Source organism: Desmodus rotundus, chromosome 5 (genome assembly GCF_022682495.2).
Source record: "Desmodus rotundus isolate HL8 chromosome 5, HLdesRot8A.1, whole genome shotgun sequence".
Classification (NCBI taxonomy): Eukaryota; Metazoa; Chordata; class Mammalia; order Chiroptera; family Phyllostomidae; genus Desmodus; species Desmodus rotundus.
In genome coordinates, this window is record NC_071391.1 from 119,958,053 (window position 1) to 119,982,500 (window position 24,448).

At 43.7% G+C, this 24,448-nt stretch overlaps 1 protein-coding gene across 1 annotated transcript in view; it reads left to right on the top strand.

The window, feature by feature from the left end:
* The window catches only part of TMEM178A (transmembrane protein 178A), a 44,832-nt gene that overhangs the window by 506 nt on the left and 19,878 nt on the right, over positions 1-24,448 (top strand). The gene's annotated exons all lie outside the window — the stretch shown is intronic.

Genomic DNA, 24,448 nt, shown 5'->3' on the forward strand with positions numbered 1-24,448 from the left:
GAGCGGCGGTGCGCCCAGCGTCCTGGGCGCCCGCGCGTGGAGCGCAGCCCGCGGCTCCCCGGGGGCGCGCCGGTCCCCGCAGCCACCTCCCCACCGTGTCCCCGTGCTGCGCTCCCCGGCACATTCATTCTTCCCCGCCGCCTCCCTTCTTTATCCTTCTCCCTTTCTTCGCCCCCTTTTCCTCCTTTCTTTTCCCTCTCACACGTCTTTCCACGACTCTTCTTATCTCCTCATCCTGTTCTTCCTTTCCCCCGTCTCGCAAGTCTTTCTTAGCCTCCCTATTTCCCTCTTCTTTCGCGCTCCCCCTCCTCTCCGTCTTTGTACACCTGCCTCTCTCGGAATGCCTGTGTCGATTTTCTTGAAGCTGCTGCCCATGGGGTTCCCAATAGGCTGCTTTCCTCGAGTTGTGCTTTGCTTTTAGAAATACCTTCGGAAGGAAAGTGCTGCAAAACTCGGAAGAGGGGGAAAGGGGCTTTTTCTTGTATTGAGCTAATGTTGGTAGCAGACGGAACTGACGCTGTGTCTGGCAGGCTAATGGGGAGCTAAGAAGGCCTGGGAACCTTTCTCTAAACCTCCTAAGTGCAGGCTGCCTATGGACTAGACCTCAGATATACCATCGATGCTTTGGTGGCGGCAGCTGGACGCAGGCCGGACACCTGCCGTTTTTCAATCTTGGTGACGACTCGGCACGCCACCCTCAGCGCCTAGGCACACCGGGGTGCGGAGAGGGGAGAACCTGCTCGAACCCTGGAAAACAGAGCTTTGGGATTTGCTCATGGACTCTCTGTATCACTCTCTTTTACTTTTGCGCTGTCTTGGAAGGCTGTTTTGGTGGTGGTTTTGTAATTTAGCACTGAGTTATAGAGCATCAGTTTGCTCTTCTGAGGTCTATGCAATCCCTGGGGCCCATGTATGTGATCGGATAGTTTGATTTTTTAAATAATCTCATTTATGTAAAAATATTACAACATGACAGTCCTATTAAGGAAGCTCCTTTCTAACTTTCAGAGCTCCACCCTTCATATAATTTTTTTGAGATAAAAAATAAACCTTCTTTCCCTTGGACTACCAAAAAAAAAAAAAAAAGAAAAAGTCTAAAATCAGTACACCTTAGTATTTAGTAGCCTTTCAGGAAGACAAATGAATGGACTTGTGTTGAATTCCAGTTTGGAATGAAATTGCTTAGAAAAGAGGGGGTTAACAATATTTTGGCCTTCAGGATTTTGTTGGCATACTCTTTATTTCTCAAATGTGTCAACTTCCTCCTTCCTATGGCTAGCTCAGCTGGGGACTGCCATCTGAAACCTGTCTGTTCATGGAAGGACTCCAGAGCTTTGGGGGAATCATACCCAGTAACCTTCATTTGGGAAGTGCACCGTTTTCCTTTCCTCTCCTAACTTGCCTCCAAATCTGATTTCTCCTCAGGAGGATGCTGCATAATTAATTCTGATAGTAGCATAGCACATGAACACACTGTAAAAGCTGAATTTGGAGGCTCAGTCATGGAATGCTCATTTAGGCAAGGCAATTCTGAAAGCTAAACAGTGTAGTCTGTCTTTGGAAATGACAGGGCTGCATTCCCTTACACTTTTTCTATGCCGAGAGTATTCGATTGCATGTAAATTGGATCTGGAGTAATGCCTGCAATAGCAGGGCAGAGTCCAACCCAAGCACAGGAGAGGGACCTCTGCGGGACAGGGCACACTTCCCGCCTCTGCAGGTGCTCTGGCTGGCTGAGGTGCCCGCTCCCGGTCAGTCCTGGAGCGAATAATCCTACACAGAAGGGACTTTCGAAGTCATTGAAGCCAACCTCCTACCCATTTTTCAAACCCCTTCTTCTACCATCTTTCTGACAAATGGTTATGTAGCCTAGTAGTTTCATAAGACAGGGTTTGTATACTTTAAAAACATTCTATTTTTCTAGACATGATTGCTATAGATTAAAACAATCTCTGGTTTATCATATTGACGGCGTTTAGCTAATCCTTTGTGCAGAACACTACAAAATCCTAGGTTATGATCAGAAGCCATGGGCTCCATTGCTGGCGCTGCTGCTAAATTGCAGCAGAGCCTCTAACAGGTGGCCAGGCCTCTCTGGCCTTCAGTTTCTTGTCCGTAGTCTTAGGAAGGCTGACTCTTCTTCGGGGAATTTTCTAGTTTTGAAACCTATCATCTTTGTAATAATAACAATGTAAATTTAGCTTCCTGGGGAGTTAATAGGCTGCCATTATTAAGACAGGAGTTTAGAAAAAATGACAGACGTGAGTCCCTTATAGGATCATAGCTTGTTGTTTGGAAGATGGCCAAAAATGTCTCACGTACTCACAACATTGTTACTAACCCACCTTGGGCCAGTTAGCTAAGTCTTCCCGGTCACAGTTTCATCTGTGAAGTGAATGGCTAAAATGAACAGCTTTAAAATTCTATGAATAATTTGGGAAAGGAAAATGCTGCTGACATTTTCCTTTCTCGAACAGATGATTTGGGCACTAGTATTAGGTAAACATTGTTACCTTTGTTTTGACATCTGACACTAGTGGCTGTGGTGTGAATATCTTAAATGAGTCATATATAATTAGAAATTCACATCACATCCAATTCAAAAAGTTGGATAAGTAGGGTCCCAAGTTCTGTTCTTACTTCCCTCTCTGAATTACCTTGCTTATGAGTCCTGGCATTTACAAATTTTAAAAATAGGAAATGAAAGAAAAAGTAGACTCAGATGGGAGGTGTGGGGAGGATTGGGAAAGGACTACAAGAACCACCTGGCATATTCAGTGAACTTTTGAGAGTAAAAGAGGTCTGCCTTTCCTCATTTGGACTTAGAGGTCAATGCCAGGAAGGAGGTGGGTTAAAGTTACAGAGGAAAATGTAGGGTTGAAGAGTTGCTAGTATGGAAAACATTCTCACAATTGGAATTGATTGCATTTCCCGAGACTGGAAGCAAGTATTTTTGAGAGATGTGGAAGAGACACAAACAGTCAATGTGGACAATGAAAGGTCAGTTTAGAAATGAAATGTGTAGATTCTAGAGTCTTAATCTACTTAAGAGAAATCACAGGAGCCAGAAAAGGATTGATCTCAATGGGGAAAGTAGTTGGGACAAATCATCCAATTCTGACTGTTAGCCTTTCATTATGATTCTTGTTCACTTCTAGCCCATAGTGACCCTTGAAGGTCTAGATTGAACCCTCAACCCAAGGACCTTCAATGAGAATGGAGGTGAAGTCATTGATAAACCCATTAAGAACCAAGACTAGAAAACACTGTGCTACCAGACTGACTTTGGGTGCTAAGGAAGCTTTGCTGGTCAAAGTAAGAACTGTCTCTGATAAGTATGCAAATGAAGTTGTCTTCAGCAAGAAAAAGGTAGAAAAGTTGAGGGAGCCTAGTGGTAAGAACTTGACAGAACAGACTGAAAGCATTGGAGCTTCAGGCTCCTCAGTGCCCTGAGGCTGTCAGGGGTTTGAAAGAAGCTTTTATATGTAAAAGTTACAGAAAGTCAGAAAGGTAGGAAGGTGGTATGGATTGTATAAGGAGCCCAGGACTTGAGAGGAGATGACCTAAAAGATAGGTTCTTTATTCCACCTCATCTCCCTATCCTGGAGGTTGGCTCAACATTAAATTATAGCCCTACCACTGCTTCCTTCACAAAATTCCTGAGTCTTAGTTCATCTGTACAATGGGACAGACAACATTTCATTCATTCACCCTGGTTACTTAATCAACAAATATAATATTGTGTGTCAGGAATTGTTGTAGGTGTTGAAGATACAAGGGTGAACAAAATGGATAAAAAAATGCCTGCCCTCACAGATTTTGTATAAGCAGTGGAGTTGTTTTCTAGAGGACTACACAGTAACTGCTCTCGTAGGTTATGGTACAAGCACTTTAGGAAGGCTGCTGGAGTTGGTAAGTGAATGACAGGAAATAGAGGGCAAAATGGTGGAGCACTGTGCCCTGTGGGGGACACTTAGCCATTCCGTTCCAAGTGTAATTCTTATGTTTAAACTGCTGGATAAACAGTAAAATGAGAGGACAGATGGAAAAAGACTCAGGCTCAGAAGCATTATATAATGCTTCCTTCAGTTACTGAAAACACTGACTTTAATAAATAAACATCGATGAGACTAGTGAATACATTCTGTAGAACTTTGGAGAAGTTAATTTTAAATAGGAATTTGTGATTGCAATTATTTCAAAAGTTCCAACTGTTCTTGCTAGCCTTAACTTATTAAAAATTTTTTAATTAAAAATTTTCATTAAAACAATTAACATTACTTTTCAAATATATGTACCTTGTTTATGTAAATCAAATTTAATATTATATATTGCCTGCAATAAACAAAAGGATAGTTAGTACTGTAGTGTTTTGTTTTGATGAAATTTAAAATGATAGAATTTAAGAAATAAGAAGATTACAATTCTTTATGCCAAAAGTTACCCTGTATAAATCATTTGAGACTGAATTCTTGAAACCTGAAATAAAACATGTCCTTGTGGTTTCAGAAGCATTTTTTCTCTAATGATGTAAACAGAGATATCAAAGACAGTAAGACATAAATACTTTGTCATTTTGCTCTTTGCAAGAAAAGGAAAGTAGGAATTGGTGGCAATGCATTGGGTCTGCTCTTCACTCTGCTAATGATTTATCTGTTTCCCCTGTTGCTTATTTTCCATGAAATTAATAGTCTGTACAAGACCCACCAAGTTCTCCCTGACACAGAAATAGATTGATGATTTTCTGCAGCGCATTTGTAGACCAGAGTATCATTTGTGTTGGAATAATTATCTTCCAAGAGCAGATTACCTAGGAAAGCTGAGAGGCTAGCACCGTTTGTCCTCTCCGAAACCTTAGTTCACCTACTGTTCTCTCTGACCTTCTCTTGGACCACAAGATGCTGCTGACAAAAGGGGTCTTCAGTTTTGGGGGTGCTGGGGATATCTTTAAGACTTTCTTTTTCCCTTTACTTATTGAGCCAAGTGGTCTCCAAAATTATTTTGAACATCACCTTATATAATTTATATTTAATAATTTTTAAATCATGTGCATGGACCGTGCCTACATAGACATCATAAAACACAGACAAAAGCAAATGTTGAAGGGATGTGATTATAAACAGAAATCAGTGGCAGTTCAACTATTTCACCCCACATTCCAAAGGGCTGCTTGTGTGCCCACCCCATGTACACACTCCACTTTGAAGGCTGCTTCTTTCACTGCTCGTGGAAGAGTCAAGTTTCTCATCTGAGCAGAGGAAGGCGTGATTTTTCTTACCATGGCTAAACTTTATAGTGGTTGTCCCAGTGCGCTGTTACTTCATACACACTTATCTTGAACAGGGGAGAGAAGCAGATGCATTTGTTTCCGTATCATTTCTGCCATTAGACACAGGATTAAATGAACCCTTTGCAGTTAAACAACTGCCAGCTCCTACCCCACAGCTCTTGATGAGTAGATTTGTAGTTTGGTCCCACAGTGCTTTGAGGCTCACCACACCCACGCGTGATACTCTGTGTTTCAACACATGCTATTGCTATTGCTGAAGGTTATGTTGAACAGAAATGAAATTCTTCCTTGCCATTCTGCCCTCCAAAATAGATACTTGCTTCCATCCTTTCCATCTGAATACAAGAATTGTCTTTTAAATATAATTTATAAACACAAAACTAGATGGTGCTTTAAGTGGTTTGTGATCAAAATTGCCAGAAGAAATGACATTTGTATCCACCGTGTTCCATGGATAACATTTAGCAATGGTTTTGAGGGGAAAGAAAGAAGAATTTTTGCTATGTCACAGGAAGTGCACGTCCAATTATATACCCAAGTTGCTGTGGGGTTTTTTTCCTTAGCTACTGATTTTTCTTCTTTAAAGCTCTAAAAGAGCCCTCAAACCCCATCAGGCAGACTGCTCATAATTGCAAGTGCTCTTGATTGCCATAGAAGATAAGTGCATGTTAGGGAGCATCTGGACGTTGCATTTCATTGAGGGAGTAACCGAGCCTCCCAATGCCAATGCCAAGTGTGAGACCATGAGGCCTGGGAACATTGAAGGAATGGTGACTATAGTCTGGTCACAGAGTTTTCCCAACAGTTACTAAGAAGGAACTCCCCTTCATCTTTGAGTACACCTGAAGTATACCCCAGGTTACTGATCTGGGGCTCTGCCAAGCAAGCCATGACCACAGATGGGCTGTCGCCTTATTCTCTGCGCCCACCTTTCTGTGCCCGCCTTTCTTTCAGGGAGATCCCACTGTTCTTCAATTGTGTGAATGCTGAGGCTCTTTTCCTTGTATTTTTTTTGCTGGTTAAAAAGAATAAAACTAATCAGATCCGGTCATCCTCAATTCTCACCCCCTTGCAAAACAACTGGTGAAATGACAGGAAATAGCTGAAGACAACCAAACTGGAGGACTGGCAAATGATACAAATAGCAAATATGCCTATTTGGGAGGAGAACATTAGCTCAATATTTCGGAAGCAGTTCGGATAAGATCACTTTAACCACGTAGACTTGCTTTAAGCTAAAAAAAAATTGTTTTTCTACAGTTACTTTAAAAAAAGAAACACCACACCATTGATATTGTCTAAAGCTGTGCACCACTGGTTGTAAAGATTGTTATCAAAATAAAGGGATTTGTAAATAGAAAATGGACTTTATCTTCAAAACCTGGTAAAATTCATGACAGTTTATTTTTATCTGCTCTCTTATAGTGTTTCCCTGTGGTGAAAAGTGATTGCAGTGATTAATCTGTTTTATTGCAAGTTTTAACTAAAAGGAAGTAACTGAACTTGGAGCATGAGAGAGCCGGCAGGAAGCTGACAGCCTTTGTTTGCCGCAGAGTAACGGGAAACTGCATGCTGCATTCCATCTTTTTGTAACTCAGCCAGATAAGCTGATTGCAGACCAAACAATAATGTCATGGGGACACCCATCAGGGAATTCATTAGCAAGTGAAAAAAGGGGAACAGAGCAAACCATATTTTAGTTCCCATTATTTGAATTACTGAGGACACACTGAATTACTTTCTATAATTTGCTGGATGTCCCCTAGTGTTTAGACTTTTTAATATTTTGTTGATTGGTAAAAAATCAATCAGCTCATTGCTCTTCTAAGGAACTAAAGTATGTAATATACTCCCTTTTGGTTCTCCAAGTTATTTGATGCAGGTAGACAGGGAAGAAGTTCCAGAAATACAAGTGTTCAGATAATTCCAGAAGGCTTAATTGTCCCTTTTCAACAGGTTGCTCCACTGCAAATTAATGCTGGTGCTTCCTTTTGCCTTACCAATAAGCACTGATTTGCAGACTTAGGGTCAATAACAGTGAAAGGGCAGGGTAGGGGGCATGGAGTGTGGGAAGCTATACTGGGCTTGGATCTCTTTGGGTGACATTTTAAGGAATTTTTATTTGGTGTAGGGGACGGGAGCATTTGCTTCACTCCAACAATCAGCCAACAAATGTTACTCCTGAGTGTTGGAAAAGAAATGCTTTTAAAGCTAAGAGGCTGCTTGGTGAAAAACATGGGTGCTCAGTTCTCCTCATCCCGTGAGGTTGTGCTTCCCCGAAGCACACCCAGACCAGCGAGGAAGGGGGTTAGAGCTGGTGGCAAAGGGCTCTTGGTTAATTTGAGTTTGAATGCCATTTCTTAAGTTCTCACAATTTTGAACGCTGCTTTCAGTAACATGTACGGTTGTCATGGAATTTTAAGTATGTGCAGCCTGTTAGATGGTACTCCACAGATCACCTGGTATGTGATTGACACATTATGAAACAGATCATCAGAGTGACAATTTGACATAGAAGATAAAATAAACCGCAGGGGGGAAGAAACCAGAAATATAATGGCCAATGGGAATAACTGAATCCAGGCCAAATTGGAGCTCAGTATTTGTTTTATGTCATTGATATTTAAGAATCACCCACCCCAGGTGATTTAATCCTTAGCGACTAACATACTGTAGGGAAACTTCCGTTTGGTGTTCAGTCAGTGGGGGGCGTTGATTGAAGGAAGCTAAAACTAACAAGCACTAGAAAATAAAAGATAAGCTGAACTAAAGAGTTACAGGAAAAACAACAATAACTACTAACATAAATGTTTCTGCAAAAAGTTACTTTTTCTTTCTGAGACAAAGTCAAGTTGGTAGGAGGAAAATGGGTAAGCATGTGTAGAACCAAAATTCCTGTAGTAGAAAGAACGTTCAGCCCTGATCTTACCCAGGTTCTTTTTATTTATTTTTATTTTTTACTGTGATGCCCTTGAAAGTTTCATTTGCTCTACAAACTCCCATCACATACATGGAATTTCCAGCGTGCCAGCTCTAACCCCTACCCTTTTCTTTCTGAAAGCATATTGTCAGAATCCTGTATAGGAGGGGATGTTGTAAGCATAATCTCAAGTTAGTTTTAATTTGTAAAACAGAGTGTATCACTTGGGCAGGGGTGGTCCTGTAATGTTGTACAGAAGAGGCTTAGGGACAGCAATCTGACTGGCAGCGTGGATGGGGACTTTATCCAGACTGTGTATTTATTTTATGGGTGGGAGTTGTCAGGGTAGCAGATGAGTACTTCACAGGCCAAAGTCATACCCAGGTCCCATTGATTTAGAAAATTGGGAGCTCTGTAAATAACTTACTACCTGTTAGTCTTCTGATCCCAACACACCTGATTTGGGGAAAAAAAATTTAAATGATAGGAGAAATCACAAAAGGTCACAGTCTTGTATACCCTCCAAATGTGACAGAGTTGTTGAAATTATGTCTGAGAGCCCCTGAAAGGCATTAAACAGAGTGGTTCCCTAGTCTTTCAACCACAGGTACAGATGACTTTGCAGTAACATTTTGATTACGCCACAGGGGAAATCGAATGCTTCTTACTAATAGGCCCCAGGTTTTCATTTTGGAAATTTGTGGCAGGGGTGTTCTTGTACAGCACGTGTTTATTTCTAAATTATCACAGAGTTCTTGTTTTAGCACTCTTCTAGTTTATTTGCAGGTTATAATTGCAGACATGTTCCCACCTCCCCTCCCCCCGCCCCCCCCCCACCCCCGCCCAGTGTTCTGTATATGTAGTTTTCTGCAGTTATTATTTCTGGAAAGGTCAGGTACAGCAGCATTTCTGATTAGGTATGAAACATCATAATTTGGCTTGTAGGCCTAATTTTTTTAGATGCAATTAATAAAAGTGTTTGATAAACATTTATCCAATCATGTAGGTAAGTTTACCAGTTAAGGATCTTTTAGTGCCAAATAACAGAAAACCCAAATAAAAATGGCTTAATCTACAAGGAAAATGTGTCATCTGCCATGACAAGAAGTTTGGAGGAAGCCTGTACCCAGGCTAATTAAATGTTCAGTGCTGTTGGGCTTCAGTAGTCCTAACTCGGGAGATGTGCCTTCAGGCTTGTCTCTTTCTGCTCACAGCAGTGCCGTGAATCACCGCCTCACACGGCACCAGTTCGAAGGCTGGGAAGCCAGAGAGGCCACGCTCCTTTCCTGGTCCTTTTTGTTTGCAGTAAGTGTTAATTTCCTAGAAGCCTCCCTGCAGATGTCCCACAGGTCTCATTGGCCAGAATTATGTTCCATGACCATTCCTAAACCAATCCCTGACAAGTGGAATGGAATCATCATAACTCCCTCAGACCAATCAAGCCTCTCCCCTGCTGCTGGGGAAGGGCCCTTCCCTGCCCTCTCCAGGAAGCACTTGGCTGCCTGACACCTGAACAAAGTCTGGTTTCTGTTAGCCAAGGAAGCATGGCTGTTGTGTACAGGACCCTGGTGCCTGCCACAGCAGGGAAGTCCGCATGGCGGTCCTGTCCCACCTGCCAAACAGGCCTGAGAGGAGCCCCCAGGTTTTCTCCTAGCTGTTCCAGATTTACTGCGCTCTCTCTCTACATCCTGACAGGAGATACAGGGGAGTAAAAACATCTCTCTCCCTCTATACCCCTGGGTTCCCTGGCTGGGATACATTATTCTGACAAAAGATAGATTAACAAGAGAAAAACATAACCATGTACATGGGAGCACTCGGAGATGAGTAACTCAAAGAGGTGGTTAAAACTCAGACTTACATAGCGTCAGAACAGAAGAACAACACATTTTAGAGACGTGGCAAGACAAAGGAAAAGGTCTTTGAGTTTCTAAGGCTGGCAAATTGTGGGAAGGCAAATATGTGGGAGAAACTAATGGTAGATAAGGCTTAATTTTAGCGATGTTTTTTATGTACGTCTCTCCGGTACTGTGTCTGGGCTGCTAAGGGTCTATAGTTGTCTCCAGTGATTAACTTCTATCTTTCCTGTTAGAGAGGGGAGGTGGGGAACCTTCATAAATTTATGTCCTGCTTTTAGCCAACCAGGAGTGTGGTGCAGAACTTTTTGTATTTACTTCTCAGTTGCCTTCAGCTGACTAATCCCTAAGTCAAAGAGGCCTATTTTGGGGCCGCATATTCTCCTACCTTTCATGGTCACGTGGAAGTTCCCTGAAAGCCCTGTGCTTTACTTTTATGACTCTTCAATCTCTAGTGACTCCGAGACTGCACGGTTGTTTGTAAGGAGGCTTATTTATAATTGTACTTCTACATTTAAGTCGAATGTCAAGTGTACAAATCGTGCATTTGAAGGGCGATCCGCACGCTCTACGATTTGATCACGCAGTCACTGTAGATTTAGCACGCACTGGCTCGGGGAGCTGGGCGCTTCAGTGCTTCCCAGCCACTCAGCCGCAGGGCGCTCCGGAGAGAGCTCCGCAGAGGAGATCGTCATTCTGAACATGCCTTGCCCCGCCCACCTCGCCCCCAAGTCAGTTTATAAAAATCCGTTTACCCTACGATGTGACGTGTTTTAATTTTTTGTAGAAAAACAACAGTGACAGTGCCACGTTTCATTCCCATCCTTTGACTGGTAACTGAGCCACCATTATAAACTGCCGAGTGCACCTCTGACTGTCACAACTTTGAGAAAGGAAATCAGCGAATCACTCTTTGCCGTTGCCAGTGTCCTGATATGTGGATAGAGGCCCTTACTCAATATTTGAGAAACTAACCAATTCTAGTTCGAAGAAAAGATGCGTTACTTGCGTCTGTATTGGGCTTGAACAATATTTGAAATGTCTGTAAAGAATTGTTTGCTTTCAACATTAAAAACCTGGAAGGCCACCTGAGAAAGTGGTTGTGAAGCAGTGTATGATTCTGTGTTTGGAGGAGTGGGGTGGAGGGAGAGGGCATTAAGATGAACCCCAGATATCTCAGCAGGCCTCTTCATGGCAGACCAATCCAAGGCAACCTCACGTTTCCAGATAGAATTGCTGTGCTCCGCTTGGACCTCTCATGTGAAACCAGAGTCCTGTTTATTAAAGTTTGATACCTCTTGAGAGCAGGAATATCAGAGCAAGAACAATCTGAATTGCTGCAGATGGGCTGAGGAAGCAGGATTTTAGCACAGAAGCCTCAGAAGATGGTTTAGAGCCACAAGGTATGTGGGTGGACATATATTTGGGCCACCAGATTGCATGCCAATTTGAAGGTTCAAAAAGAAAGAAAAAAGACAAAAGAAAAAAAAAAACCCAAGGGATCAGACAGGAAAGAAAGGAAAGCAGAAAGAAGCAAATAAGCAGCTATTTGCTGGTTCTTTGGGGGTACCATCTCTGTGGGACCTTGTTTCTTCAAATATCTATTAGGTACATTTTTCTTTCTAAAATATAATGGTGTCCTTCCTTTATCACAAATCTATCTGATGGTTTCCTCAGTACATTAAACAAAGAATTACCAAATGATCCAGCAATTCCATCCCTAGGAACATACCCAGAAGAATTAAAAACAGAAACTCAACAACGTCTACATGAATGCTCACAGCAGCAGAATTCACATTAGCCACGAGGTGGATACAACCCAAATGTCCATCAACAGATGAATGGATAAACCCAATGTGCTACACCTATGGAATGAAGTTTTGTTCAGCCATAACAGGGGATGATGTGCTGATTCATGCTGCAACATGGATGAACTTGGAAAACATTATACTGAGTGAAAGAAGCCAGACACAAAAGGCAGTATAGTGTAAGATACCATTTATAGAAATATCCAGAATAGGCCAATCCTTAGAGACTGAAAACAAGAGGAATGGGAAGTGACTGCTTAATGGGTACAGGGTTTTCTTTGGGATTGATAAAAATGTTCTCAAAATAGAAAGTGGGAATGGCTAGACAACGCACTAAATAAAATAAAATTGTACATTTTAAAATGGTAAAAGTCAAAAATAAAAAGTCTCTAATGGCTTCCCACTGCCCACAGCTGCAAGACTAACCTTCTCAGCAGGTCCTAAATCAGCCTTCACTGCGTGGCCACCTTTCTGGTTAGAGGCCCCAGCCTCTTCTCCATGGCATCTAGGGTCGGGCTCCACCAGCCCAGCGGCCGTTCCCTCAAAACGCCTGCCCTTCGCTCTGTGTCACTGTGTGTCCTGTCTCCTCTGCCTGGGACACCATCTCTCCTTGCCCATTTGGGCCCTCTTTCTGGAAAGCTTAGTTCCATTGTTATTTTCTCTCTGACTTTCCCTGACTCCCTCCTCAGCCCTTCATTCCCTGCAGAATAACTTGCTCTATTAGCCGGGACCCCAGGGTGCCTCATACATACCTCTGTTAGAGTACGTTCTATGTTGTCTTGTGGTTGGTTTTCTTGTCTATTTTCCTCCCTACCTGAAGGCCAGGGACAGATGGCAGCATCTGACACATGGTTATCTGTTTATAGGATGACTGTTGAAAAAATTACATCGGATTGGTTCAAATTACCGTTGTATCTGGTCCATTTTCTTCTCACCCACTTCATTGTTTTTGGTTCAATTCAAGGGCAAGGAGAAGGAAGAAGTAGTCTCTGTTTTCAAAGACTAGGACACTAATAATTAATTCAAAGAAGACAAAGTACTTGCCATTTGAAAACAAGTAGCAATAATAGTAGAAGTAAAAAAAAACACTTTTATGTTATGCTTTTAGTTTTGAAGTATTCCGAAGAAATCACTGTAAAATTAGTGGAGTGTTTCTTAAAGGGGGATTTTCCTCATACAGTGTTATGAATCCTCAGCTGAAAGATTACATCGCCATTGAGGTTTTCTCGTCTTTCTGCTTATCTCCGTAGGAAGACCCTACCTCCAAGGAGCTGTTCCTTTGTCTCTGTTCTCTCTCAAGCCCAAGTAGGGTGGTTTTCAAATACTGAGAACTCAATCCATAGGTGGTGTTTTGTCGAGTTCATTGTAAGCATTTCCATGTACACTTTTGGCATAGTCAATATTTCTCATTTTCAGTAAAGTTGTTGCAATTCCAATGGCATACTTCCTTTGGCCAGAAAGCAGAACCACTGGGATAATTTGCTAAAAGCCTCTAGGTTGCTGCCCTTCCTCTGGCTCTTCACTGAGTGGTTCTGCTGTGTCAGCCTTGTTTCTAGGGAAGCTCTTGTGTGCTGAAAAAGCCTGGAGAATCTCATGGAGAGCAATAGTTCCCTTTAGACTCTTCAAGCAGAGACAGCTAGCTCTCAAAGAGACCGGCGGCTTTGCTGGCATTGCTGGCATTCTGAAGTGATTCCCCTCCCAGTAAGTTTATTTTGCAGTTTATTGAGGTGACAGAAGTCGGCAGACTTGGAGCATCTTCTTCCCTCTGCTATTAACCAGTAATGTGACCTTGGGCAGGTCACCTCTCCCCTTCAGATCCTCATTTTCTCATTTGTAAATATAGAGGTTGGATCTGTGTAACCTGTCGGGTCTCTGGCAGCATTAACTGGCAGTAATTATAGGATGCCCAGAAAACAGCAGCTTAATTAACTCAGCAAAGTGTACGGAGAGAAAAAGGTCAGTTCTCTCTAGAAGCAGGTAAGCGTTAGCACAATCCACATTTGAGAGTTTTTTCCTGTTTGCAAATTGTTCACCCACATGTCTTTCCCTTGCCCTTTTAAATGTGACATGCTTTCTTACTGCTAATTTTCTTCTTCATTTCCTGAGGGTTTCAAAGGAGAAAGCAGGACTTTCTACATTATTCCAGGAATTCTCTTCTGTGGGAACATTTGGTTGGAAGGACTCAACTGTATAATTTCTTTTCCTCTTGATGATTTCACAGGGAATTGATAACAATAAGTGTAGAAGAAAAGGGGCCACATGCACAACCTCACCAGCTCAAGGGAGGCCTGTGTGGCAGCCCTACAAACTCAGAAAAATTAAAACTTTCTAACTAAAAGCAGCTCCCGGTGGCTAGGCAAGTCCTAGGCTGGTATTTTTCCCTAACAAAGGTCAAGCTTTGCCTAAACTGAGCTGGTCTGTTGTCTCTTTGCATCTATGATAGCATACCTTTGGAATGTCCAGTTTCCTTTTTCCAGACCCCTCAAAGCACAGGCACCTCACCTGGGGGACACCACAAGTCCCCTCGCTGTTACCGTTGTATGTTACTTGGCTGTAAACTATCCTGTACTCACCTGTGTAAAAGTGTCTATCATTTTACTTTTTATCCAGTTGTCTCCCACCCCTCTTTGCTTTCTCCTGCCTCCCTAATTACCACCAATGGATTTCATGTAACCCCTTATGCATACTCTTTTGACTATAATATGTAAAATAAGGGGCTAAACTGCCATTCTCTGGAGCATTCCTCATTCTGTTGAGATTTTGCTTCCTGGCAATTGTCATGAGCTTGGCTCACATAAACACTAAAAGTTCCCTGCAGGTTTGAGTGTGTCTTACATTGACATAAGTTATAGCTGGTTTTAGGAACTGGAGTTAGAGTTTATAGTAGCAAAAAGGAGTACCCTTTAGAAAATTGCGTAGTATAATTAAATTTTGCCTTAGTTGCTCATTTTAAATTTCTTTGAAGAAGTTTTGAAAAGATCTTGATGAAAGAAAGACATCATATACTTTTTTGTTACTACAGGAAAAACATTCCAGGTTTATTAATCCTTCTTTCTTTCGTCAGAGTATTGGATACTCATAATCTACCGAAGTAAATGAGAACTCAGCAATTGTGCTATGCTTCATTTTGTTCAGTAGTTTCAGAGATGTGCTTTCAGAATTTAACAATCTATTAGAAGTTATATTTGATCACTTTAATTTAATTTGTATTATGAATGTTGATTACTCATTTTAGTTCCTTCTTTTTCCCCCTCAAATGATGGCTTGCCACACAGTGCAGTTGGCATAATAGTTAACTTCACTGAAAGCCCTATTCCAAAAATTTGAACATGCTATGACTTTCTTGACCCCAAATTTCCTCCTTTATGCAGAGGAAAGGTAATCTTGTTAGTCATCCCTGTTAATGATTATAATGGTAGATCAGTTGCTCAACTTCTCATGCTTGATAGGATCAGTTGTGTTTACTCAAATCCTTCCACGTGAAGCAGAGATTAGGTAGACACGTCAGTCATTTGCGTCATCTCCGTCAGGGTCAGGCTGGTTCTTACGAGAGAGCCAGACAGACCACATAGGGTCAAGGTATAGAGCATATCTCCTCACCTTTGCCCCTCACAAGCATTTGGGTCATTTGAAAGACTTACTTAGAAGACTGTGAAAAAGAAGGAAAATCAGCCTGTTCAAAGCGGGTTAACTAACCTACACTGAACAGTGATGGGGAAGGTGGGGGAGAGGTAACTCTATGGAGAATGAGAGGAGAACCATCACAGAGTGGTCTTAACTTTGGGCTCTTGATCTCAAATACATCTCTTAGAAAGTTTCTGCATCCTCTGGGGATTTTGTTTGTTTGTTTCCTTCTACAAACAGTGATAATAGGAAGAGACTTACAAAATCTGTGGGAGGTTATGAACTAGGGAAGTGAAATTACTCTGGAGTAGCTATATGGCCAAGAGTGCTGTACTCATGGAATATAAGAAAATCATAAGAAAAAGCACCGTAAATGCAGACAGCATGTTTCTTCCACAAAACCCAAACCAGTTTGCAGAAACAGGAAAAGGAGTTGTGCTCCCTGACTTAGCATATATGATGGAGGAGAGTAACACTGGAACTGCTGGTGATTACCACTTGTTTACAGAGGGTCACGTGTCCGCATGGGAGGGTGCTGGGAGATGAGGGACCCTGGGGACCAGGAGCTACCAGGTCTGGTCCTGGCTCTTCCTGCTGCAGATGGGAGCTTGCCAAGTCATTTAAACCTCTCTAGATCTCAGTTTTTCATTGTAAAAGGGAAGGGAAAGGTCACATCACCCTTCATGATTTCTAAGAGTTTTCCAAATTACTACATTTTATGATTTATTTAAAGCATCAGAAAATAAAGGGTAAGTTTTCCAGATAGCTAAAACCTACCTTTCTGTGCATTAAAACTTGTTTTTATTTAACTGAATAATATATTTATTCAAAGCACTTGTGCACATTTCTGCTTTCTGAAACCGAGAGCACCAGGTTTAACTTTGACTTAATGATGCAAGGTTGTCATTATGAACTCTTAGTATGAGGAGGTCCTTAGGGAATACAGAGGTGTGTAGGACTATTTGCTTCAAAACTATTGGAAGTCTACTGTCCTTTAAACAAAATGATTGTGCTTGTTCTGATTTTTTAAGGCTTGCTTCCTTTCTAAATATCACTTCCTTCTGCTTCTTTTGTCTTCCTCTAGCTGTTCCTTTCCCTACTCCGCTTTGCTGGTTCTAATGGTCTAGGAACGGGGTCCATAGATGAAGCAAGTTGGCATTAAGTCTGAAATTAGGGCAAATAGTCTTGAGATGAAGTTTCAGGAGGTACTCCTACAAGTGAGACTTTGGGACTTCGTTGTTATTGCCTGAGGCCTTTGGGTGTTCTTCTGTGTTGCAGTAAGTGGTCTGAGATAAGCACAGTATCAAGGTATATGGCACTTCCTATTTAGGGAACAATGTAAAGTTTGTGACCATCCTTACTAGAGGAGAAAATGAGAGTGAGAGCAGGGTGAGCCTGAGGGACTACTCTGAGGGCTCAGAAATAGAGAGGGGTCACCAGGGGGGCAGATGGGTTGGCCTGTGAGAGTGTCCAGATGATTGACAGGCACCATCAGGTCTCATCTGCAGGCAGTCCACTCAGTCATCTTGTTCACTGGCTTGCCAGCTAGTCTGTCCTCTGAGGGCTGTTACTACGTCCTTCAGAAAAAGCAAATACAGGGGGATTGGCTCCAGCAAGGTTGAATTAGAACCCATGGATGCTGAACTTCTAGTTAATTGTCATCCTATTGATCCTCAGGGCCACTTGCAGTAGATTAAGAAAATCTAAATTGGTTATTCATTTTCTATGTATTTACATGTAAATGCCACTCTATTGGCTTGCAAAATACAGTATTGTCCATTTCAGCATAAATTTGGACACTGACTAATTTGCACTTGTTTAATCCGCAAGCTTGGCAATTTTGGGAAGCCTCCCACCTCCTCCTTTCTCCCTCCGCATAGTCTCACCTTGCCCTTCCAACAAAGCAAGAATCATATTTCAGGCTAGAAAAATACCCCTGGGTTTCTCTAAGCTTTTCTATAAAGAAATAAAAGTTTTAATATAAAGAAATAAGAATAAGTGTCACAGAGGCCAGTCTTCTGTGGGGCAGTCTTTGCTGTGTTTTCTGGGTACACAGAGAAGGAAGCAGTCAGGCCTGGTGCTCTCCAGGGACCACAGCTCCCCTGCCCAGAACTGGGATGGGAACTCATCCTGGGCAGGAGGGAGCCACGAGGGTCTGATATCTGTAGCTGTGGCTTCATCCAGGACTGTGTTTATGCAGCTCTTCAGAATGATGGGAAGAGTGGGGGAATGATCAGTAATTAAAGAAGCAGGACTGCATGAACTACCGCTTTCTGTGTGGGAGTGAAGTGTGGCACGATTGTGTACGGCTGGTTAGCTTTATCCTCTCTTTTCACACAGTCAGCATGGGTGAGGATGGGCAGGCCCAGGGTAGAAGCCACTTCGGCTTCCTTGCCTTCTCATGCTGGCCCCTCTGCACTTCTAGAAAGACATTGTCATAACTGAGCTCAGGATTCTGGAATTACAGTCCCTGTAGCAGTGTAGCCTGCGGCCTTATTTATTCAAGGCTGTGGATTGACTTCTGTGTTATTGATCTAGGCTGATAATCATGCAGTCTGCTGGGCCGTCTCTCTAATTATTTTGGCTATCTTAATTATTGGATTGCGCATGATCTGTTCTGTTCAAATAATTTCTCAGCAGAAAGGACTGAACCAGCTGAGGAGTGCATGTATCTACCTAGTCCTTATCTGCTCCTGCCTCTAGCCCTTTGTGTCATGTTAAATGAATCATTTTGCCTCCCTGTTTTTCATTTTCCTCTCTGTGAACACAGAGAGAATGATATTTATCTTGTGGCTTAAGATTTAGGGTCACTAAATACCAGGCACCAGCAAAATGTGAATTGTTGCTGTCATTGGGATAGGACCGTCCATGCTGATTTTATGTAGTTCAAATTTATATTTTTTTCTAATTACGAACTTTCATAAACACATGCTCATTGTAAAAAGTGCAGAAAACTGCAAAGCAGAAAACTCATCGATAACCCTGCAACTTAGTTATATAACCCTGTTAAAAATTTGATTTATTTTCATCCAGTCTCTATGCAAATATTTACACAAGCACCTATTTGGGAGAATACAATATATGCTGCTTTGCATCTAGGATTAAGCCACAAGAATTTTCCAATTTTAATCACTTTTAATGCCTGCATAATATTAACTGTGGGTGCACAGCTTTCTAGTGAACCCATCTTTCCAGCCCCCTGTCTCCTCCTAGGCCTCTTTTGCCCAACTGACAGAATCATCTATCTAACATGAAACTTGATCCTATCACTCCTCTGCTTAAACCCTTCTGTGGCTCCTGATAACGGGATGAGGCCGCACAGTGGGGGGGGGGGGGGGAAGGAGCTCCTCCTGCCAGCTCTCTGCCAGCCTCCCCTTAGAGCTTTATTCCTCATCACTTTCCCTCTCCCCCCTCACACCCCTCCACACCAACCTCCAGTCCCTGTAAACACTCCTGACTTCTATACCTTCGCTTTCACTGTTCTTCTGTCTAGAACACCCACTTCTCCCCTAATGCCACCCACCTCCTGCCCCTCCATTTGGCTGGTGGACTCAGTTCTCAGATCTATTCCTGGAGGTCTTCTCTGACCTGCGCTCTCCGGGAACCTGTCTCTCTCTGCCTGGATCTCCATCAACAATGACTTCTGGCCCTCTCAGATCTGTTCTCCACGCTGGGGCAAGAGTGAAGTGTTTTATGGCTGTTTGTTTTTAAAAATTGATTTTGATCATGTCTTCTTCCTAGTTTACAATCTGTGGTGACTTCTGTTGAGGCTTACAATAGAGATCACTTATCAACCTGCCTTCAGGCCCTCTGCGGTCCAGCCCTCACTTTCCTCTGTAGCATCATTTTCCCTGACACCCCCCCACACTCTGAACCCCAGCTCCGCAGGCCTTCCCCTTCAAAGCCCTGCACTGCCCTCCCTCTGCCCCACAAGGGTAATCCTGTGTCCCTGAGGGACCTCAGCCTTCCTGGGCCACCTGCTGCTCTGCGGGGTCCTTCCCCGCAGAGCTGTAATTTTACATCTCAGTATTAGTGCTATTATTTCAGTAATGTCACTGTTCCTCACTAGACTCTAAACTGTCTGAGGGCAGGGCCTGTGTTTGTTTTCATTCCGTTTGTAGGTGGGATTGGATTGGGGGGAAATCACAAGGCCCAATAACTGAGGTTAGACAAGCTCTTCAACAAAGTGGCTGGACAAGACCCGTTAGTGCAAGTGGGACGATGCAGAAAGCACGGATTAAAGGTGATCGTGCATAACGCGTGCCTAGTGTGTTAGGGTCCTTGGAGTAAGGTATGAAATTAACATTACCAGCCCCATTTTACAGATTATATAGGGCTCAGAGAATTTCATAAAGGCAGCAGGGGTAGGCCCTAAATTAATGTTAACCCACCCTTCAGGAGAGGGAGGTGATGAGGAATGAAGAACATGCTGGTCCAGGCTGTTTGTTAGGAAGTGATGGACCACCGGGTGTGTGGTTCATAGCGCCCCACATGTTTGTGTGTGTGTGTCTCTCGATGTTTTGGCAGCTGGTTGGCTCATTGCGTGGCCTTAAACCAGCCAGGCAGCCATGTGACAGCCAGGAGCAGAGAGCACCACGTAGGCTGATTTCATCGCTCCCCACTTGAGCTCCTGGTAATTAGCAGTGCTCTCTGAGACGTGCATTGCTCTGCACAAGTGGGGTCAGCTGCTGCCCAGAGTGCCCGGGCCCTCAGAGGGCTCTGTGTAAGTCCAGAGCAGGACATCAGCAGCTGTTCAGGCTTCAGAAATCTCGGGTGCTTGAGCCGCGCAAGGAGAAGGAGGTGCCTTTCTGCCTCTAGTCTAGGGCTTTTCAATAACCCAGCGTTGGCCGAGGGACTGTGGGATGACCTAGAACGTCAGATATCTAATCCCAGGCTTTGAAAACCAAACAAAGCAGAAGTCACTAGTAAAAGAGAATAATCCATAAAGGATGTTGCCGGAGAGTTTAAAAGGATTTCTTCAGAAGTTTCTTAAATTAGATTTTTCTTTTAATTACCTAGTTATCCTTCAGAAACTTGGAACAGTCCCATTTCTTATCAACATATTTCTTGTCAATTATGCACAGGCTCTAGCTTACGGGCTTGCGGAGCCAAGGGTGATGCTTAAGTACAAGGCAGCTGGAAGTTTTTCCTCTCCGGGTTGAGGGGAGTGATAAGAATGCTAATGTGCTGTGCTAGGCTGAGCTGGTGGCAGAGGGCCTGGGGGCAGGGTGGGGAGCAGATGGGAGGCACAGAGTGGCAGCTGGGGCAGGGCTGCTGACCCTTGGGGTGAGTGGGGGCTGGGTGAACCTTTAATTTTTGTGATTCTGCTAACTCTGCCTGCCCTCCGGTTCTTTGCTTACTGTATCCCCAAATAGTTGATTTAAATGATGCTTAGTAAAACTGCTTATTGGCACTTTCTCTTTTTTTCTGCCCATTTGTCTTATGTCATTCATGCTGCTTGTTGTAAAATTAGGGCTGGGAACAGTTTGTGGGCATGTTCTGGTGAGATGTGGGTGGAAATGGGGTGGTGGTGGTGGTGGTGGTGTGCGTGTCTGTGTGTGTGTGTCTATGTGTGTGTGTGTGTGTGTTCTGAGATGCAGGATAGCTGTGAACTGTATGCGTTTACCTCTTCCCCTCTTTGTCCTCCTGCAAGGACTTGGTAGGAATAGATGCGGCAAGCACAGGTGGGAAACAGAAAGCCAACTACAGCTCCCTTTCGTGCTGTCATTGGAACTGGACCAGAAGTCCATTTAAATTTCAGGCTCTGGCACCTGATGGTGATTTTGATTGAACTCTGTGGTTCGGTGGGTGAGTTCTGATAGGAGGAAGGACGGGGACTTCAGTAGGCAGTTGGCGTGGGTGTGGTGACTCTTTCCCCACACACAGGGAGGTGCCCATCAGGAGATGGGGGCTCCACTGGGTCAAGGGCGAGGTTTTCCCTTCCTGTCCTCACTTGAGGTGTTTAACCACTCCTGTACCCTTGCCCCCAACCTTCCATCTGGGGCTCAGGTGTGCCCCAGGGCTCTGGGGCTGCAAACAGGTAGAATCTCTTCCCCTGTGGCCCTTTCCCCCCTCCCATTCTTCCAGGACCTTCTTCTCTTTCCAGAGCCATCCTGCTCCCCTTCTGGTTTTCCTTGGCCTCCTCCAGGGAGTTAGGCCCCTGAAATCCTGCTCAGCAAGCAGGGAAGGAAATCTTCATTCTGCATTTGGAGCTTTGGGCGTTTGCATTCTGGAGCCTTTGTCTCTGCCTCCTGCTGGGTGGAGGGCAGTGTGAGAGCACTGGACATACAGAGATTAATATTATGATAGCAGCAGTGCCACGGGTCAATCCCTGCCCGCCTGCTTTGTCCTTGTGCATTTCAGGGAACTGATTAGTCATGATCAGATACAGTGGTAGCGATTCTCATCTGACAAAGTCTGTTAAGATATCTACAAATTGGTTTTAGGAGGCAGAGGCAAACTCAGTGCCAGCTCTGTCACTTGTTTGCTGTGGTGCTTCAGGCAGATAATTTAACCTCTCTGAGCCTGTTTCCTCCTGTGTAAAACAGAGGTAACAACAGGACCTGCCTCGTGGGGGAAGCGTGAGTAAAGCTCTCAGCGTAGAGCCCCGTTTGTGGGCACCCTCGGCAAATTATCATTACTATTTAGATGACTTACGTGGTCTGTGCCTGCCTCGTTCTCCTTATTTGTAAAAAGGGGAGAATGTCTGCCTTGTGTAACTTGCAGAGATGTGTGAGAAGGCACTTGGAATACAACTAAGAGGCTATGTCATAAATAAGAGTGTGATTATCCTTTTCCTATAACTGCACTAACGCAATTCTGGTGGTCTCAAAAGTGCGCTTATCTGCTGCAGATTTCTGTCCTGATTTAGCGATGCCTGTGGAGCTGTCGGAGGAACCAAAACGCATGGGAAGTGGTGATAAAGGCTGCCAAAGACCAAGGGCCCTGCCCTGGAATTTTTCGTGGCTGCTGCAAAATGGTTTTGGGATTTGGCTTCCTCCTGCCATAAGGTTTTGGCCACTGGAAGGTGGTGAGTGCCATCCTCTGCTCTTGTTGGAGCAAAGTCTCAAGCATCCATTCAGTTTAGAGATTTTACTTCTTGTCTCTGGTACCTACCAGGCTGCCTACCATGAGAAGGTGGGCTAAAGAAGTTAAAGGAAATGAGACTCCAACTTGTCAGTTTTCCTTGATGATTGCTTAGCCTTTATCATGACTTAGAAAAAGTAGGAAATACTGTTTCAATCAGTTTATATTGTTTTTCAAAACAGATTTCCCTAACCCATCAAAGCCCAGAGGTACAAACTCCATCAGCCACTGAAAAGGCTCTCTTTTTACACCCTGCCGGCTGCTTTAAAGGGGCTCCTAGCTTCCATTTATCTTCATATGTATCTGTGACACAGCCCCTTATAAATCCAGCAGCCCATCTGGTGAGGGGACAGGAGAACATTGTTCACAGTGGCAAATATGTCTAAATTTTTTTCACAGTCTGCGCGGAGCTATTGCCCTTGCCTACATTTCCATATGTTAGCTCTACCAAACGTTGCTTTCCTCGTCTCTGTATACAGTAGCAATTAGTCAATTCAGCTTCATCCAGGGTTCATTTTTAGAAAGAAAACAAACTTCTGAAAGTGTAGCTCAATTAGAAGGATTCTATCAAGGCACCTGGAAGGGACCAACAGGGCATTATTTTGAAGGATAATTTGCCTGGACCACTGCCAACCCATTCTGAAATGGGCAACCTTTCTCCAATAAGTTGCTTTTTTTGAGTATTTGGGAAATTGCCGTCCCCGGTTATAGGTCGTCATGTGGCAGGTGGGAGGCCCCTGCAACCTGTGTCCCTCCCCGCTCTCCATTGTAGAGTTTCGGGTTAGTTTTGCTTTGTTCGTTTTTGTTTTGGGGTATCATATTCTAGATTTGGAAAGTAGGTCCTCTGTCTAAAAGGCACTTGCTAAATAAAAGTTCATTTAAAAAAATGAATAAATGAATGAGTGAAAGAAAGAACAAATGATTGACTTTCGATGGCAAAAAGTAGTGATTGAGACTTGGCCTCTTCCTTCCTCCCAAATGCTGGATGGAGACGAGGATGAAATGACAAGTACAGTCGATCCTTGGACAACACAGGTTTGAATGGCTCAGGTCCACTCATACGCAGATTATTCCCCAATAAATACACTCGGTCCTGCAATCCACTAGGTTCCCCTCTGTGACTTTAACCAACCATGGATCGGAAACAGTATGGGAATGTGGATGCGTTCCCAAACGGGCTTCCCAGCTGCAGAGGAAAGTACTGTTTTCCACTGGGTCCTAGGATGAATCGGGGATGCGAAGGGCCCACTGTAGAGTCAATCACTGATGTTCACACTAATTGAAAAAGTCGTGCTGGAGAGAGAAGAAAGCTTAGAATTGCTTCCCATACTGACTGGATGCCTCTCTGAACACAGGAGATTTTAACTTCAGGTGTGTGTTAACAACAGCCTTAGACCCTTGTACCATTGAGACAGTTTTTGTTCAGACTGTGTTGATCTCTCCGAGGTCAGCCTGTTGTGACCGGAGCAAGGATTAACCCCAGCAACTGTCAGTCTGTCCCTGTCACTGGGTATCCCCTGTGCGAAGGAAATCGCACAGTGGGCTGTGGTCGAGCATCCACCGAGTCAATGGCTGTATTCACTTTCACGTGGGTCGGGGCTCAGGGAGCAAGGTATGGGCGGGGTGTCTGTTCCTGCCTCTGTCTGCCTTCCACAGAAGGACTGGCATAATCCAATGGCATGATTATACCCCCTTTCCCACCCTGGTGACTCTGAGATGGAAAAAAAATAATAGGAACTGTTTCCGCACTGTGATTCTCCAGTGTCCTGCTAGAGAAAAAAGGTAAAGAGAAGGAGGCAGAAAGAATGGGGAGGGCGAAAGAAGCAGAGAGCACTCAGCTGGGCTGAAATCCCCCACAATCGGC